The sequence below is a fragment of the Chlorocebus sabaeus genome, chromosome 13 (genome assembly GCF_047675955.1).
Source record: "Chlorocebus sabaeus isolate Y175 chromosome 13, mChlSab1.0.hap1, whole genome shotgun sequence".
NCBI classification, from domain to species: Eukaryota; Metazoa; Chordata; class Mammalia; order Primates; family Cercopithecidae; genus Chlorocebus; species Chlorocebus sabaeus.
In genome coordinates, this window is record NC_132916.1 from 70,654,009 (window position 1) to 70,670,405 (window position 16,397).

A 16,397-nucleotide genomic window follows, 5' to 3' on the forward strand; every position below is an offset into this window, starting at 1 on the left:
CCACTTTTGAACGGAAGATATTTCCTTTTTCACCATAGCCCTCTATTGTTTTCCAAATATCCCTTTGCCAATTCCACAAGAACAGCCTTAGCGAAAGGCTTCTTGAAGGGAAAGATGTAACTCTGTGAGATGAATTAACATAACACAGAGCAGTTTCTCAGAAAGCTTCTTTCCAGTTTTGAACGGAAGATATTTCCTTTTTCACCATAGCCCTCTATGGGCTTCCAAATATCCCTTTGCCAATTCCACAAGAACAGCCTTAGCGAAAGGCTTCTTGAAGGGAAAGATGTAACTCTGTGAGATGAATTAACAGAACACAGAGCACTTTCTCAGAAAGCTTCTTTCCAGTTTTCAACGGAAGATATTTCCTTTTTCACCATAGCCCTCTATGGGCTCGAAGTATCCCTTTGCCAATTCCAGCAGAACAGCCTTAGCGAAAGGCTTCTGGAATGGAAGATGTTACTCTGTGAGATGAATTAACAGAACACAGAGCAGTTTCTCAGAAAGCTTCTTTCCAGTTTTGAACGGAAGTTATTTCCTTTTTCACCATAGCCCTTTAGGGGCTTCCAAATATCCCTTTGCCAATTCCACAAGAACAGCCTTAGCGAAAGGCTTCTTGAAGGGAAAGATGTAACTCTGTGAGATGAATTAACAGAACACAGAGCAGTTTCACAGAAAGCTTCTTTCCAGTTTTGAACGGAAGATATTTCCTTTTTCACCTTAGCCCTCTAAGGGTTTCCAAATATCCCTTTGCCAATTCCACAAGAACAGCCTTAGCGAAAGGCTTCTTTAAGGGAAAGATGTAACTCTGTGACATGAATTAACAGAACACAGAGCAGTTTCTCAGAAAGCTTCTTTCCAGTTTTTAACGGAAGATATTTCCTTTTTCACCATAGCCCTCTATGGGCTTCCAGATATCCCTTTGCCAATTATACAAGAACAGCCTTATCGAAAGACTTCTAGAAGGGAAAGATGTAACTCTGTAAGATGAATTAACAGAACACAGAGCAGTTTCTCAGAAAGCTTCTTTGCAGTTTTGAACGGAAGATAATTCCTTTTTCACCATAGCCTTCTATTGGCTTCCAAATATCCCTTTGCCAATTCCACAAGAACAGACTTAGCGAAAGGCTTCTTGAAGGGAAAGATGTAACTCTGTGAGATGAATGAACAGAACACAGAGCAGTTTCTCAGAAAGCTTCTTTCCAGGTTTGAACGGAAGATATTTCCTTTTTCACCATAGCCCTCTATGGGCTTCCAAATATCACTTTGCCAATTCCACAAGAACAGACTTAGCGAAAGGCTTCTTGAAAGGAAAGATTTAACTCCGAGAGATGAATTAACAAACCACAGAGCATTTTCTCAGAAAGTTTCTTTCCAGTTTTGAACGGAAGATATTTCCTTTTTCACCATAGCCCTCTATGGGCTCGTAGTATCCCTTTGCCAATTCCAGCAGAGCAGACTTAGCGAAAGGCTTCTAGAAGGGAAAGATGTAACTCTGTGAGATGAATTAACAGAACACAGAGCAGTTTCTCAGAGAGCTTCTTTCCTGTTTTGAACGGAAGATATTTCCTTTGTCACCATAGCCCTCTATGGGCTTCGAAATATGCCTTTACCAATTTCACAAGAACAGCCTTAGCGAAAGGCTCCTTGAGGGGAAAGATTTATCTCTGTGAGATGAATTAACAGAACACAGAGCAGTTTCTCAGAAAGCTTCTTTCCCGTTTTGAACGGAAGATATTTCCTTTTTCACCATAGCCCTGTATCGGCTTCCCAATATCCCTTTGTCAATTCCACAAGAACAGATTTAGCGAAAGGTTTCTTGAAGGGATACATGTAACTCTGTGAGATGAAATAACAGAACACAGAGCAGTTTCTCAGAAAGCTTCTTTCCAGTTTTGAACGGAAGATATTTCCTTTTTCACCATGGCCCTCTTTGGGCTTCCAAATATCCCTTTTCCAATTCCACAAGAACAGCCTTAAGGAAAGACTTCTTGAAGGGAAAGATGTAACTCCGTGAGATGAATTAACAGAACACAGAGCAGTTTCTCAGAAAGCTTCTTTCCAGTTTTGAACGGAAGATATTTCCTTTTTCACCATAGCCCTCTATGGGCTTCCAAATATCCCTTTGCCAATTCCACAAGAAGAGCCTTAGCGAAAGGCTTCTTGAAAGGAAAGATGTAACTCTATGAGATGAATTAACAGAACCCAGAGCAGTTTCTCAGAAAGCTTCTTTCCGGTTTTGAAAGCAAGATATTTCCTTTTTCACCATAGCCCTCTATGGGCTTCCAAATATCACTTTGCCAATTACACAAGAACAGCCTTAGCGAATGGCTTCTTGAAGGGAAAGATGTAACTCTGTGAGATGAATTAACAGAACACAGAGCAGTTTCTCAGAAAGTTTCTTTCCAGTATTGAACGGAAGATAATTCCTTTTTCACCATAGACCTCTATGGACTTCCAAATATGCCTATGCCAATTCCACAAGAATAGCCTGAGCGAAAGGCTTCTTGAAGGGAAGATGTAACTCTGTGAGATGAATTAACAGAACACAGAGCAGTTTGTCAGAAAGCTTCTTTCCAGTTTTGAACGGAAGATATTTCCTTTTTCACCATAGCCCTCTAAGGGCTTCCAAATATGACTTTGCCAATTCCACAAGAACAGCCTTAACGAAAGGCTTCTTGAAGGGAAAAATGTAACTCTGTGAGATGAATTAACAGAACACAGAGCAGTTTCTCAGAAAGCTTCTTTCCAGTTTTGAACGGAAGATATTTCCTTTTTCACCATAGCCCTCTAAGGGCTTCCAAATATCCCTTTGCCAATTCCACAAGAATAGCCTTAACGAAAGACTTCTTGAAGGGAAAGATGTAACTCTGTGAGATGAATTAACAGAACACAGAGCAGTTTCTCAGAAAGCTTCTTTCCAGTTTTGAAAGGAAGATATTTCCTTTTTCACCATAGACCTCTATGGGCTTCCAAATATGACTTTGCCAATTCCACAAGAACAGCCTTAACGAAAGGCTTCTTGAAGGGAAAGATGTATCTCTGTGAAATGAATTAACAGAACACAGAGCAGTTTCTCAGAAAGCTTCTTTCCAGTTGTGAACGGAATATATTTCCTATTTCACCATAGCCCTCTATGGGCTTCCAAATATCGCTTTGCCAATTCCACAAGAACAGCCTTAGCGAAAGGCTTCTTGAAGGGAAAGATGTAACTCTGTGAAATGTATTAACAGAATACAGAGCAGTTTCTCAGAAAGCTTCTTTCCAGTTTTGAACGGAAGATAATTCCTTTTTCACCATAGCCCTCTATGGGCTTCCAAATATCCCTTTGCCAATTCCACAAGAACAGCCTTAGCGAAAGGCTTCTTGAAGGGAAAGATGTAACTCTGTGAGATGAATTAACAGAACACAGAGCAGTTTCTCAGAAAGCTTCTTTCCAGTTTTGAACGGAAGATATTTCCTTTTTCACCATAGCCCTCTAGGGGCTTCAAAATATCCCTTTGCCAGTTCCACAAGAACAGCCTTAGTGAAAGGCTTCTTGAAGGGAAAGATGTAACTCTGTGAGATGAATTAACAGAATACAGAGCAGTTTTTCAGAAAGCTTTTCTCCAGTTTTGAACGGAAGTTAATTCCTTTTTCACAATGGCCCTCTATGGGCTTCCAAACATCCCTTTGTCAATTCCACAAGAACAGCCTTAGCGAAAGGCGTCTTGAAGGGAAAGATGTAACTCTGTGAGATGAATTAACAGAACACAGAGCAGTTTCTCAGAAAGCTTCTTTCCAGTTTTGAACGGAAGATATTTCCTTTTTCACCATAGCACTCTATGGGTTTCCAAATATCCCTTTACTAATTCTACAAGAACAGCCTTAGCGAAAGGCTTCTTGAAGGGAAAGATGTAACTCTGTGAGATGAATTAACAGAACACAGAGCAGATTCTCAGAAAGCTTCTTTCCAGTTTTGAACGGAAGATATTTCCTTTTTCACCATAGCCCTCTATGGGCTTCCAAATATCACTTTGCCAGTTCAAAGAGAACAGTCTTAGCGAAAGGCTTTTGAAGGGAAAGATGTAACTCTGTGAGATGAATTAACAGAACACAGAGCAGTTTCTCAGAAAGCTTCTTTCCAGTTTTGAACGGAAGATATTTCCTTTTTCACCATAGCCGTCTATGGGCTTCCAAATATCCCCTTGTCAATTCCACAAGAACAGCCTTAGCGAAAGACTTCTTGCAGGGAAAGATGTACCTCTGTGAGATGAATTAACAGAACACAGAGCAGTTTCTCAGATAGCTTCTTTCCAGTTTTGAACGGAAGATATTTCCTTTTTCACCACAGCCCTCTCTGGGCTTCCAAATATCCCTTTGCCAATTCCACAAGAACAGCCTTAGCGAAAGGCTTCTTTAAGGGAAAGATGTAACTCTGTGAGATGAATTAACAGAACACAGAGCAGTTTCTCAGAAAGCTTCTTTCCAGTTTTTAACGGAAGATATTTCCTTTTTCAACATAGCCCTCTATGGGCTTCCAAATATCACTTTGCCAATTCCACAAGAACAGCCTTAGCGAAAGGCTTCTTGAAGGAAAAGAGGTAACTATATGAGATGAATTAACAGAACACAGAGCAGTTTCTCAGAAAGCTTCTTTCCAGTTTTGAACGGAAGATATTTCCTTTTTCACCATATCCCTCTATGGGCTTCCAAATATCCCTTTGCCAATTATACAAGAACAGCCTTATCGAAAGACTTCTTGAAGGGAAAGATGTAACTCTGTGAGATGAATTAACAGAACACAGAGCAGTTTCTCAGAAAGCTTCTTTCCAGTTTTGAACGGAAGATACTTCCTTTTTCACCATAGCCCTCTATGGGCTCGAAGTATCCCTTTGCCAATTCCAGCAGAACAGACTTAGCGAAAGGCTTCTAGAAGGGAAAGATGTAACTCTGTGAGATGAATTAAGAGAACACAGAGCAGTTTCTTAGAAAGATTCTTTCCAGTTTGAACGGAAGATATTTCCTTTTTCATCATAGCCCTCTACGGGCTTCCAAAATTCCCTTTGCCAATTCCACAAGAACAGCCTTAGCGAAAGGCTTCTGGAAGGGAAAGATGTAACTCTGTGAGATGAATTAACAGAACACAGAGCAGTTTCTCAGAAAGCTTCTTTCCAGTTTTGAACGGAAGATATTTCCTTTTTCACCATAGCCCTCTATGGGCTTCCAAATATCCCTTTGCCAATTCCACAAGAACAGCCTTAGCGAAGGGCTTCTTGAAGGGAAAGATGTAACTCTGTGAGATGAATTAACAGAACACAGAGCATTTTCTCAGAAAGCTTCTTTCCAGTTTTGAACGGAAGATATTTCCTTTTTCACGATAGCCCACTATGGGCTTCCAAATATCCCTTTGCCAATTCCAAAAGAACAGCCTTAGCGAAAGGCTTCTTGAAGGGAAAGATGTAACTCTGTGAAATGAATTAACAAAACACAGAGCAGTTTCTCAGAAAGCTTCTTTCCAGGTTTGAACGGAAGATATTTCCTTTTTCACCTTAGCCCTCTATGGGCTTCCAAATATCCCTTTGCCAATTCCACAAGAACAGCCTTAGCGAAAGGCTTCTTGAAGGGGAAGATGTAACTCTGTAGATGAATTAACAGAACACAGAGCAGTTTTTCAGAAAGCTTCTTTCCAGTTTTGAACGGAAGATATTTCCTTTTTCACCATAGCCCTCTATGGGCTTCCAAATATCCCTTTGCCAATTCCAAAAGAACAGCCTTAGCGAAAGGCTTCTTGAAGGGAAAGATGTATCTCTGTGAGATGAATTAACAGAACACAGAGCAGTTTCTCAGAAAGCTTCTTTCCAGTTTTGAACGGAAGATATTTCCTTTTTCACCATAGCCCTCTATGGGCTTCCAAATATCCCTATGCCAATTCCACAAGAACAGCCTTAGCGAAAGGCTTCCTGAAGGGAAAGATGTAACTCTGTGAGATGAATTAACAGAACACAGAGCAGTTTCTCAAAAAGATTCTTTCCGGTTTTGAACGGAAGATATTTCCTTTTTCACCATAGCCCTCTATGGGCTTCCAAATATCACTTTGCCAGTTCCACAAGAACAGCCTTAGTGAAAGGCTTCTTGAAGGGAAAGATGTAACTCTGTGAGATGAATTAACAGAACACAGAGCAGTTTCTCAGAAAGCTTCTTTCCAGTTTTGAACGGAAGATATTTCCTTTTTCACCACAGCCCTCTCTGGGCTTCCAAATATCCCTTTGCCAATGCCACAAGAACAGCCTTAGCGAAAGGCTTCTTTAAGGGAAAGATGTAACTCTGTGACATGAATTTACAGAACACAGAGCAGTTTCTCAGAAAGCTTCTTTCCAGTTTTTAACGAAAGATATTTCCTTTTTCACCAGAGCCCTCTATGGGCTTCCAAATATCACTTTGCCAATTCCACAAGAACAGCCTTAGCGAAAGGCTTATTGAAGGGAAAGAGGTAACTATGTGAGATGAATTAACAGAACACAGAACAGTTTCTCAGAAAGCTTCTTTCCAGTTTTGAACGGAAGATATTTCCTTTTTCACCATAGCCCTCTAGGGCTTCCAAATATCCCTTTGCCAACTATACAAGAACAGCCTTATCGAAAGACTACTTGAAGGGAAAGATGTAACTCTGTGAGATGAATTAACAGAACACAGAGCAGTTTCTCAGAAAGCTTCTTTCCACTTTTGAACGGAAGGTATTTCCTTTTTCACCATAGCCCTCTATGGGCTTCCAAATATCCCTTTGCCAATTCCACAAGAACAGCCTTAGCGAAAGGCTTCTTGAAGGGAAAGATGTAACTCTGTGAGATGAATGAACAGAACACAGAGCAGTTTCTCAGAAAGCTTCTTTCCAGTTTCGAAAGGAAGATATTTCCTTTTTCTCCATAGCCTTCTATGGGCTTCAAAATATCACTTTGCCAATTCCACAAGAACAGCCTTAGCGAAAGGCTTCTTGAAGGGAAAGATGTAACTCTGTGAGATGAATTAACAGAACACAGAGCAGTTTCTCAGAAAGCTTCTTTCCAGTTTTTAACGGAAGGTATTTCCTTTTTCACCATAGCCCTCTATGGGCTCGAAGTATCCCTTTGCCAATTCCAGCAGAACAGACTTAGCGAAAGGCTTCTAGAAGGGATAATGTAACTCTGTGAGATGAATTAACAGAACACAGAGCAGTTTCTCAGAAAGCTTCTTTCCAGTTTTGAAAGGAAGATATTTCCTTTTTCACCATAGCCCTCTACGGGCTTCCAAAATTCCCTTTGTCAATTCCACAAGAACAGCCTTAGCGAAAGGCTTCTGGAAGGGAAAGATGTAACTCTGTGAGATGAATTAACAGAACACAGAGCAGTTTCTCAGAAAGCTTCTTTCCAGTTTTGAACGGAAGATATTTCCTTTTTCACCATAGCCCTCTACGGGCTTCCAAAATTCCCTTTGCCAATTCCACAAGAACAGCCTTAGCGAAAGGCTTCTGGAAGGGAAAGATGTAACTCTGTGAGATGAATTAACAGAACACAGAGCAGTTTCTCAGAAAGCTTCTTTCCAGTTTTGAACGGAAGATATTTCCTTTTTCACCATAGCCCTCTATGGGCTTCCAAATATCCCTTTGCCAATTCCACAAGAACAGCCTAGCGAAAGGCTTCTTGAAGGGAAAGATGTAACTCTGTGAGATGAATTAACAGAACACAGAGCATTTTCTCAAAAAGCTTCTTTCCAGTTTTGAACGGAACATATTTCCTTTTTCACGATAGTCCACTATGGGCTTCCAAATATCCCTTTGCCAATTCCAAAAGAACAGCCTTATCGAAAGGCTTCTTGAAGGGAAAGATGTAACTCTGTGAAATGAATTAACAGAACACAGAGCGTTTTCTCAGAAAGCTTCTTTCCAGGTTTGAACGGAAGATATTTCCTTTTTCACCTTAGCCCTCTATGGGCTTCCAAATATCCCTTTGCCAATTCCACAAGAACAGCCTTAGCGAAAGACTTCTTGAAGGGGAAGATGTAACTCTGTAGATGAATTAACAGAACACAGAGCAGTTTCTCAGAAAGCTTCTTTCCAGTTTTGAACGGAAGATATTTCCTTTTTCACCATAGCCGTCTATGGGCTTCCAAATATCCCTTTGCCAATTCCACAAGAACAGCCTTAGCGAAAGGCTTCTTGAAGGGAAAGATGTATCTCTGTGAGATGAATTAACAGAACACAGAGCAGTTTCTCCGAAAGCTTCTTTCCAGTTTTGAACGGAAGATATTTCCTTTTTCACCATAGCCCTCTATGGGCTTCCAAATATCCCTTTGCCAATTATACAAGAACAGCCTTATCGAAAGACTTCTTGAAGTGAAAGATGTAACTCTGTGAGATGAATTAACAGAACACAGAGAAGTTTCTCAGAAAGCTTCTTTCCACTTTTGAACGGAAGATATTTCCTTTTTCACCATAGCCTTCTATTGGCTTCCAAATATCCCTTTGCCAATTCCACAAGAACAGCCTTAGCGAACGGCTTCTGGAAGGGAAAGATGTAACTCTGTGAGATGAATTAACAGAACACAGAGCAGTTTCTCAGAAAGCTTCTTTCCAGTTTTGAACGGAAGATATTTTCTTTTTAACCATACCCCTCTATAGGCTTCCAAATATTACTTTGCCAATTCCACAAGAACAGCCTTAGCGAAAGGCTTCTTGAAGGGAAAGATGTAACTCTGTGAGATGAATTACAGAACACAGAGTACTTTCACAGAAAGCTTCTTTCCAGTTTTCAACGGAAGATATTTCCTTTTTCACCATAGCCATCTATGGGCTCGAAGTATCCCTTTGCCAATTCCAGCAGAACAGCCTTAGCGAAAGGCTTCTGGAAGGGAAAGATGTAACTCTGTGAGATGAATTAACAGAACACAGAGCAGTTTCTCAGAAAGCTTCTTTCCAGTTTTGAACGGAAGTTATTTCCTTTTTCACCATAGCCCTCTATTGGCTTCCAAATATCCCTTTTCCAATTCCACAAGAACAGCCTTAGCGAAAGGCTTCTTGAAGGGAAAGATGTAACTCTGTGAGATGAATTAACAGAACAGAGAGCAATTTCTCAGAAAGCTTCTTTCCAGTTTTGAACGGAAGATATTTCCTTTTTCACCATAGCCCTCTATGGGCTTCCAAATATCACTTTGCCAATTCCACAAGACAGCCTTAGCGAAAGGGTTCCTGAAGGGAAAGACGTAACTCTGTGAGATGAATTAACAGAACACAGAGCAGTTTCTCAAAAAGATTCTTTCCGGTTTTGAACGGAAGATATTTCCTTTTTCACCATAGCCCTCTATGGGCTTCCAAATATCACTTTGCCAGTTCCACAAGAACAGCCTTAGTGAAAGGCTTCTTGAAGGGAAAGATGTAACTCTGTGAGATGAATTAACAGAACACAGAGCAGTTTCTCAGAAAGCTTCTTTCCAGTTTTGAACGGAAGATATTTCCTTTTTCACCACAGCCCTCTCTGGGCTTCCAAATATCCCTTTGCCAATGCCACAAGAACAGCCTTAGCGAAAGGCTTCTTTAAGGGAAAGATGTAACTCTGTGACATGAATTAACAGAACACAGAGCAGTTTCTCAGAAAGCTTCTTTCCAGTTTTTAACGGAAGATATTTCCTTTTTCACCAGAGCCCTCTGTGGGCTTCCAAATATCACTTTGCCAATTCCACAAGAACAGCCTTAGCGAAAGGCTTATTGAAGGGAAAGAGGTAACTATGTGAGATGAATTAACAGAACACAGAGCAGTTTCTCAGAAAGCTTCTTTCCAGTTTTGAACGGAAGATATTTCCTTTTTCACCATAGCCCTCTAGGGCTTCCAAATATCCCTTTGCCAACTATACAAGCACAGCCTTATCGAAATACTACTTGAAGGGAAAGATGTAACTCTGTGAGATGAATTAACAGAACACAGAGCAGTTTCTCAGAAAGCTTCTTTCCAGTTTTGAACGGAAGATATTTCCTTTTTCACCATAGCCCTCTAGGGCTTCCAAATATCCCTTTGCCAACTATACAAGAACAGCCTTATCGAAAGACTACTTGAAGGGAAAGATGTAACTCTGTGAGATGAATTAACAGAACACAGAGCAGTTTCTCAGAAAGCTTCTTTCCACTTTTGAACGGAAGGTATTTCCTTTTTCACCATAGCCCTCTATTGGCTTCCAAATATCCCTTTGCCAATTCCACAAGAACAGCCTTAGCGAAAGGCTTCTTGAAGGGAAAGAAGTAACTCTGTGAGATGAATGAACAGAACACAGAGCAGTTTCTCAGAAAGCTTCTTTCCAGTTTTGAAAGGAAGATATTTCCTTTTTCACCATAACCCTCTATGGGCTTCCAAATATCACTTTGCCAATTCCACAAGAACAGCCTTAGCGAAAGGCTTCTTGAAGGGAAAGATGTAACTCTGTGAGATGAATTAACAGAACACAGAGCAGTTTCTCAGAAAGCTTCTTTCCAGTTTTTAACGGAAGGTATTTCCTTTTTCACCATAGCCCTCTATGGGCTCGAAGTATCCCTTTGCCAATTCCAGCAGAACAGACTTAGCGAAAGGCTTCTAAAAGGGATAATGTAACTCTGTGAGATGAATTAACAGAACACAGAGCAGTTTCTCAGAAAGCTTCTTTCCAGTTTTGAACGGAAGATATTTCCTTTTTCACCATAGCCCTCTACGGGCTTCCAAAATTCCCTCTGCCAATTCCACAAGAACAGCCTTAGCGAAAGGCTTCTGGAAGGGAAAGATGTAACTCTGTGAGATGAATTAACAGAACACAGAGCAGTTTCTCAGAAAGCTTCTTTCCAGTTTTGAACGGAAGATATTTCCTTTTTCACCATAGCCCTCTACGGGCTTCCAAAATTCCCTTTGCCAATTCCACAAGAACAGCCTTAGCGAAAGGCTTCTGGAAGGGAAAGATGTAACTCTGTGAGATGAATTAACAGAACACAGAGCAGTTTCTCAGAAAGCTTCTTTCCAGTTTTGAACGGAAGATATTTCCTTTTTCACCATAGCCCTCTATGGGCTTCCAAATATCCCTTTGCCAATTCCACAGGAACAGCCTTAGCGAAAGGCTTCTTGAAGGGAAAGAAGTAACTCTGTGAGATGAATTAACAGAACACAGAGCAGTTTCTCAAAAAGCTTCTTTCCAGTTTTGAACGGAAGATATTTCCTTTTTCACGATAGCCCACTATGGGCTTCCAAATATCCCTTTGCCAATTCCAAAAGAACAGCCTTAGCTAAAGGCTTCTTGAAGGGAAAGATGTAACTCTGTGAAATGAATTAACAGAACACAGAGCGGTTTCTCAGAAAGCTTCTTTCCAGGTTTGAACGGAAGATATTTCCTTTTTCACCATAGCCCTCTATGGGCTTCCAAATATCCCTTTGCCAATTCCACAAGAACAGCCTTAGCGAAAGGCTTCTTGAAGGGGAAGATGTAACTCTGTAGATGAATTAACAGAACACAGAGCAGTTTCTCCGAAAGCTTCTTTCCAGTTTTGAAGGGAAGATATTTCCTTTTTCACCATAGCCCTCTATGGGCTTCCAAATATCCCTTTGCCAATTCCAAAAGAACAGCCTTAGCGAAAGGCTTCTTGAAGGGAAAGATGTAACTATGTGAGATGAATTAACAGAACACAGAGCAGTTTCTCAGAAAGCTTCTTTCCAGTTTTGAACGGAAGATATTTCCTTTTTCACCATAGCCCTCTATGGGCTTCCAAATATCCCTTTGCCAATTATACAAGAACAGCCTTATCGAAAGACTTCTTGAAGTGAAAGATGTAACTCTGTGAGATGAATTAACAGAACACAGAGAAGTTTCTCAGAATGCTTCTTTCCACCTTTGAACGGAAGATATTTCCTTTTTCACCATAGCCCTCTATTGGCTTCCAAATATCCCTTTTCCAATTCCACAAGAACAGCCTTAGCGAAAGGCTTCTTGAAGGGAAAGATGTAACTCTGTGAGATGAATTAACAGAACAGAGAGCAATTTCTCAGAAAGCTTCTTTCCAGTTTTGTACGGAAGATATTTCCTTTTTCACCATAGCCCTCTATGGGCTTCCAAATATCACTTTGCCAATTCCACAAGACAGCCTTAGCGAAAGTGTTCCTGAAGGGAAAGATGTAACTCTGTGAGATGAATTAACAGAACACAAAGCAGTTTCTCAGAAAGATTCTTTCCGGTTTTGAACGGAAGATATTTCCTTTTTCACCAAAGCCCTCTATGGGCTTCCAAATATCACCTTGCCAGTTCCACAAGAACAGCCTTAGTGAAAGGCTTCTGGAAGGGAAAGATGTAACTCTGTGAGATGAATTAACAGAACACAGAGCAGTTTCTCAGAAAGCTTCTTTCCAGTTTTGAACGGAAGATATTTCCTTTTTCACCACAGCCCTCTCTGGGCTTCCAAATATCCCTTTGCCAATGCCACAAGAACAGCCTTAGCGAAAGGCTTCTTTAAGGGAAAGATGTAACTCTGTGACATGAATTTACAGAACACAGAGCAGTTTCTCAGAAAGCTTCTTTCCAGTTTTTAACGAAAGATATTTCCTTTTTCACCAGAGCCCTCTATGGGCTTCCAAATATCACTTTGCCAATTCCACAAGAACAGCCTTAGCGAAAGGCTTATTGAAGGGAAAGAGGTAACTATGTGAGATGAATTAACAGAACACAGAGCAGTTTCTCAGAAAGCTTCTTTCCAGTTTTGAACGGAAGATATTTCCTTTTTCACCATAGCCCTCTAGGGCTTCCAAATATCCCTTTGCCAACTATACAAGAACAGCCTTATCGAAAGACTACTTGAAGGGAAAGATGTAACTCTGTGAGATGAATTAACAGAATACAGAGCAGTTTCTCAGAAAGCTTCTTTCCACTTTTGAACGGAAGGTATTTCCTTTTTCACCATAGCCCTCTATTGGCTTCCAAATATCCCTTTGCCAATTCCACAAGAACAGCCTTAGCGAAAGGCTTCTTGAAGGGAAAGATGTAACTCTGTGAGATGAATGAACAGAACACAGAGCAGTTTCTCAGAAAGCTTCTTTCCAGTTTTTAACGGAAGGTATTTCCTTTTTCACCATAGCCCTCTATGGGCTCGAAGTATCCCTTTGCCAATTCCAGCAGACCAGACTTAGCGAAAGGCTTCTAGAAGGGATAATGTAACTCTGTGAGATGAATTAACAGAACACAGAGCAGTTTCTCAGAAAGCTTCTTTCCAGTTTTGAAAGGAAGATATTTCCTTTTTCACCATAGCCCTCTACGGGCTTCCAAAATTCCCTTTGTCAATTCCACAAGAACAGCCTTAGCGAAAGGCTTCTGGAAGGGAAAGATGTAACTCTGTGAGATGAATTAACAGAACACAGAGCAGTTTCTCAGAAAGTTTCTTTCCAGTTTTGAACGGAAGATATTTCCTTTTTCACCATAGCCCTCTACGGGCTTCCAAAATTCCCTTTGCCAATTCCACAAGAACAGCCTTAGCGAAAGGCTTCTGGAAGGGAAAGATGTAACTCTGTGAGATGAATTAACAGAACACAGAGCAGTTTCTCAGAAAGCTTCTTTCCAGTTTTGAACGGAAGATATTTCCTTTTTCACCATAGCCCTCTATGGGCTTCCAAATATCCCTTTGCCAATTCCACAAGAACAGCCTTAGCGAAAGGCTTCTTGAAGGGAAAGATGTAACTCTGTGAGATGAATTAACAGAACACAGAGCATTTTCTCAAAAAGCTTCTTTCCAGTTTTGAACGGAAGATATTTCCTTTTTCACGATAGTCCACTATGGGCTTCCAAATATACCTTTGCCAATTCCAAAAGAACAGCCTTAGCGAAAGGCTTCTTGAAGGGAAAGATGTAACTCTGTGAAATGAATTAACAGAACACAGAGCGGTTTCTCAGAAAGCTTCTTTCCAGGTTTGAACGGAAGATATTTCCTTTTTCACCTTAGCCCTCTATGGGCTTCCAAATATCCCTTTGCCAATTCCACAAGAACAGCCTTAGCGAAAGACTTCTTGAAGGGGAAGATGTAACTCTGTAGATGAATTAACAGAACACAGAGCACTTTCTCAGAAAGCTTCTTTCCAGTTTTGAACGGAAGATATTTCCTTTTTCACCATAGCCGTCTATGGGCTTCCAAATATCCCTTTGCCAATTCCACAAGAACAGCCTTAGCGAAAGGCTTCTTGAAGGGAAAGATGTATCTCTGTGAGATGAATTAACAAAACACAGAGCAGTTTCTCCGAAAGCTTCTTTCCAGTTTTGAACGGAAGATATTTCCTTTTTCACCATAGCCCTCTATGGGCTTCCAAATATCCCTTTGCCAATTATACAAGAACAGCCTTATCGAAAGACTTCTTGAAGTGAAAGATGTAACTCTGTGAGATGAATTAACAGAACACAGAGAAGTTTCTCAGAAAGCTTCTTTCCACTTTTGAACGGAAGATATTTCCTTTTTCACCATAGCCCTCTATTGGCTTCCAAATATCCCTTTGCCAATTCCACAAGAACAGCCTTAGCGAAAGGCTACTTGAAGGGAAAGATGTAACTCTGTGAGATGAATTAACAGAACACAGAGCAGTTTCTCAGAAAGCTTCTTTCCAGTTTTGAACGGAAGATATTTCCTTTTTCACCATACCCCTCTATAGGCTTCCAAATATTACTTTGCCAATTCCACAAGAACAGCCTTAGCGAAAGGCTTCTTGAAGGGAAAGATGTAACTCTGTGAGATGAATTAACAGAACACAGAGTACTTTCACAGAAAGCTTCTTTCCAGTTTTCAACGGAAGATATTTCCTTTTTCACCATAGCCATCTATGGGCTCGAAGTATCCCTTTGCCAATTCCAGCAGAACAGCCTTAGCGAAAGGCTTCTGGAAGGGAAAGATGTAACTCTGTGAGATGAATTAACAGAACACAGAGCAGTTTCTCAGAAAGCTTCTTTCCAGTTTTGAACGGAAGATATTTCCTTTTTCACCACAGCCCTCTCTGGGCTTCCAAATATCCCTTTGCCAATGCCACAAGAACAGCCTTAGCGAAAGGCTTCTTTAAGGGAAAGATGTAACTCTGTGAAATGAATTAACAGAACACAGAGCGGTTTCTCAGAAAGCTTCTTTCCAGTTTTGAACGGAAGATATTTCCTTTTTCACCTTAGCCCTCTATGGGCTTCCAAATATCCCTTTGCCAATTCCACAAGAACAGCCTTAGCGAAAGGCTTCTTGAAGGGAAAGATGTATCTCTGTGAGATGAATTAACAGAACACAGAGCAGTTTCTCCGAAAGCTTCTTTCCAGTTTTGAACGGAAGATATTTCCTTTTTCACCATAGCCCTCTATGGGCTTCCAAATATCCCTTTGCCAATTATACAAGAACAGCCTTATCGAAAGACTTCTTGAAGTGAAAGATGTAACTCTGTGAGATGAATTAACAGAACACAGAGAAGTTTCTCAGAAAGCTTCTTTCCACTTTTGAACGGAAGATATTTCCTTTTACACCATAGCCCTCTATTGGCTTCCAAATATCCCTTTGCCAATTCCACAAGAACAGCCTTAGCGAAAGGCTTCTTGAAGGGAAAGATGTAACTCTGTGAGATGAATTAACAGAACACAGAGCAGTTTCTCAGAAAGCTTCTTTCCAGTTTTGAACGGAAGATATTTCCTTTTTCACCATACCCCTCTATAGGCTTCCAAATATTACTTTGCCAATTCCACAAGAACAGCCTTAGCGAAAGGCTTCTTGAAGGGAAAGATGTAACTCTGTGAGATGAATTAACAGAACACAGAGTACTTTCACAGAAAGCTTCTTTCCAGTTTTCAACGGAAGATATTTCCTTTTTCACCATAGCCATCTATGGGCTCGAAGTATCCCTTTGCCTATTCCAGCAGAACAGCCTTAGCGAAAGGCTTCTGGAAGGGAAAGATGTAACTCTGTGAGATGAATTAACAGAACACAGAGCAGTTTCTCAGAAAGCTTCTTTCCAGTTTTGAACGGAAGTTATTTTCTTTTTCACCATAGCCCTCTATCGGCTTCCAAATATCCCTTTTTCAATTCCACAAGAACAGCCTTAGGGAAAGGCTTCTTGATGGGAAAGATGTAACTCTGTGAGATGAATTAACAGAACAGAGAGCAATTTCTCAGAAAGATTCTTTCCAGTTTTGAACGGAAGATATTTCCTTTTTCACCATAGCCCTCTATGGGCTTCCAAATATCACTTTGCCAATTCCACAAGACAGCCTTAGCGAAAGTGTTCCTGAAGGGAAAGATGTAACTCTGTGAGATGAATTAACAGAACACAAAGCAGTTTCTCAGAAAGATTCTTTCCGGTTTTGAACGGAAGATATTTCCTTTTTCACCAAAGCCCTCTATGGGCTTCCAAATATCACTTTGCCAGTTCCACAAGAACAGA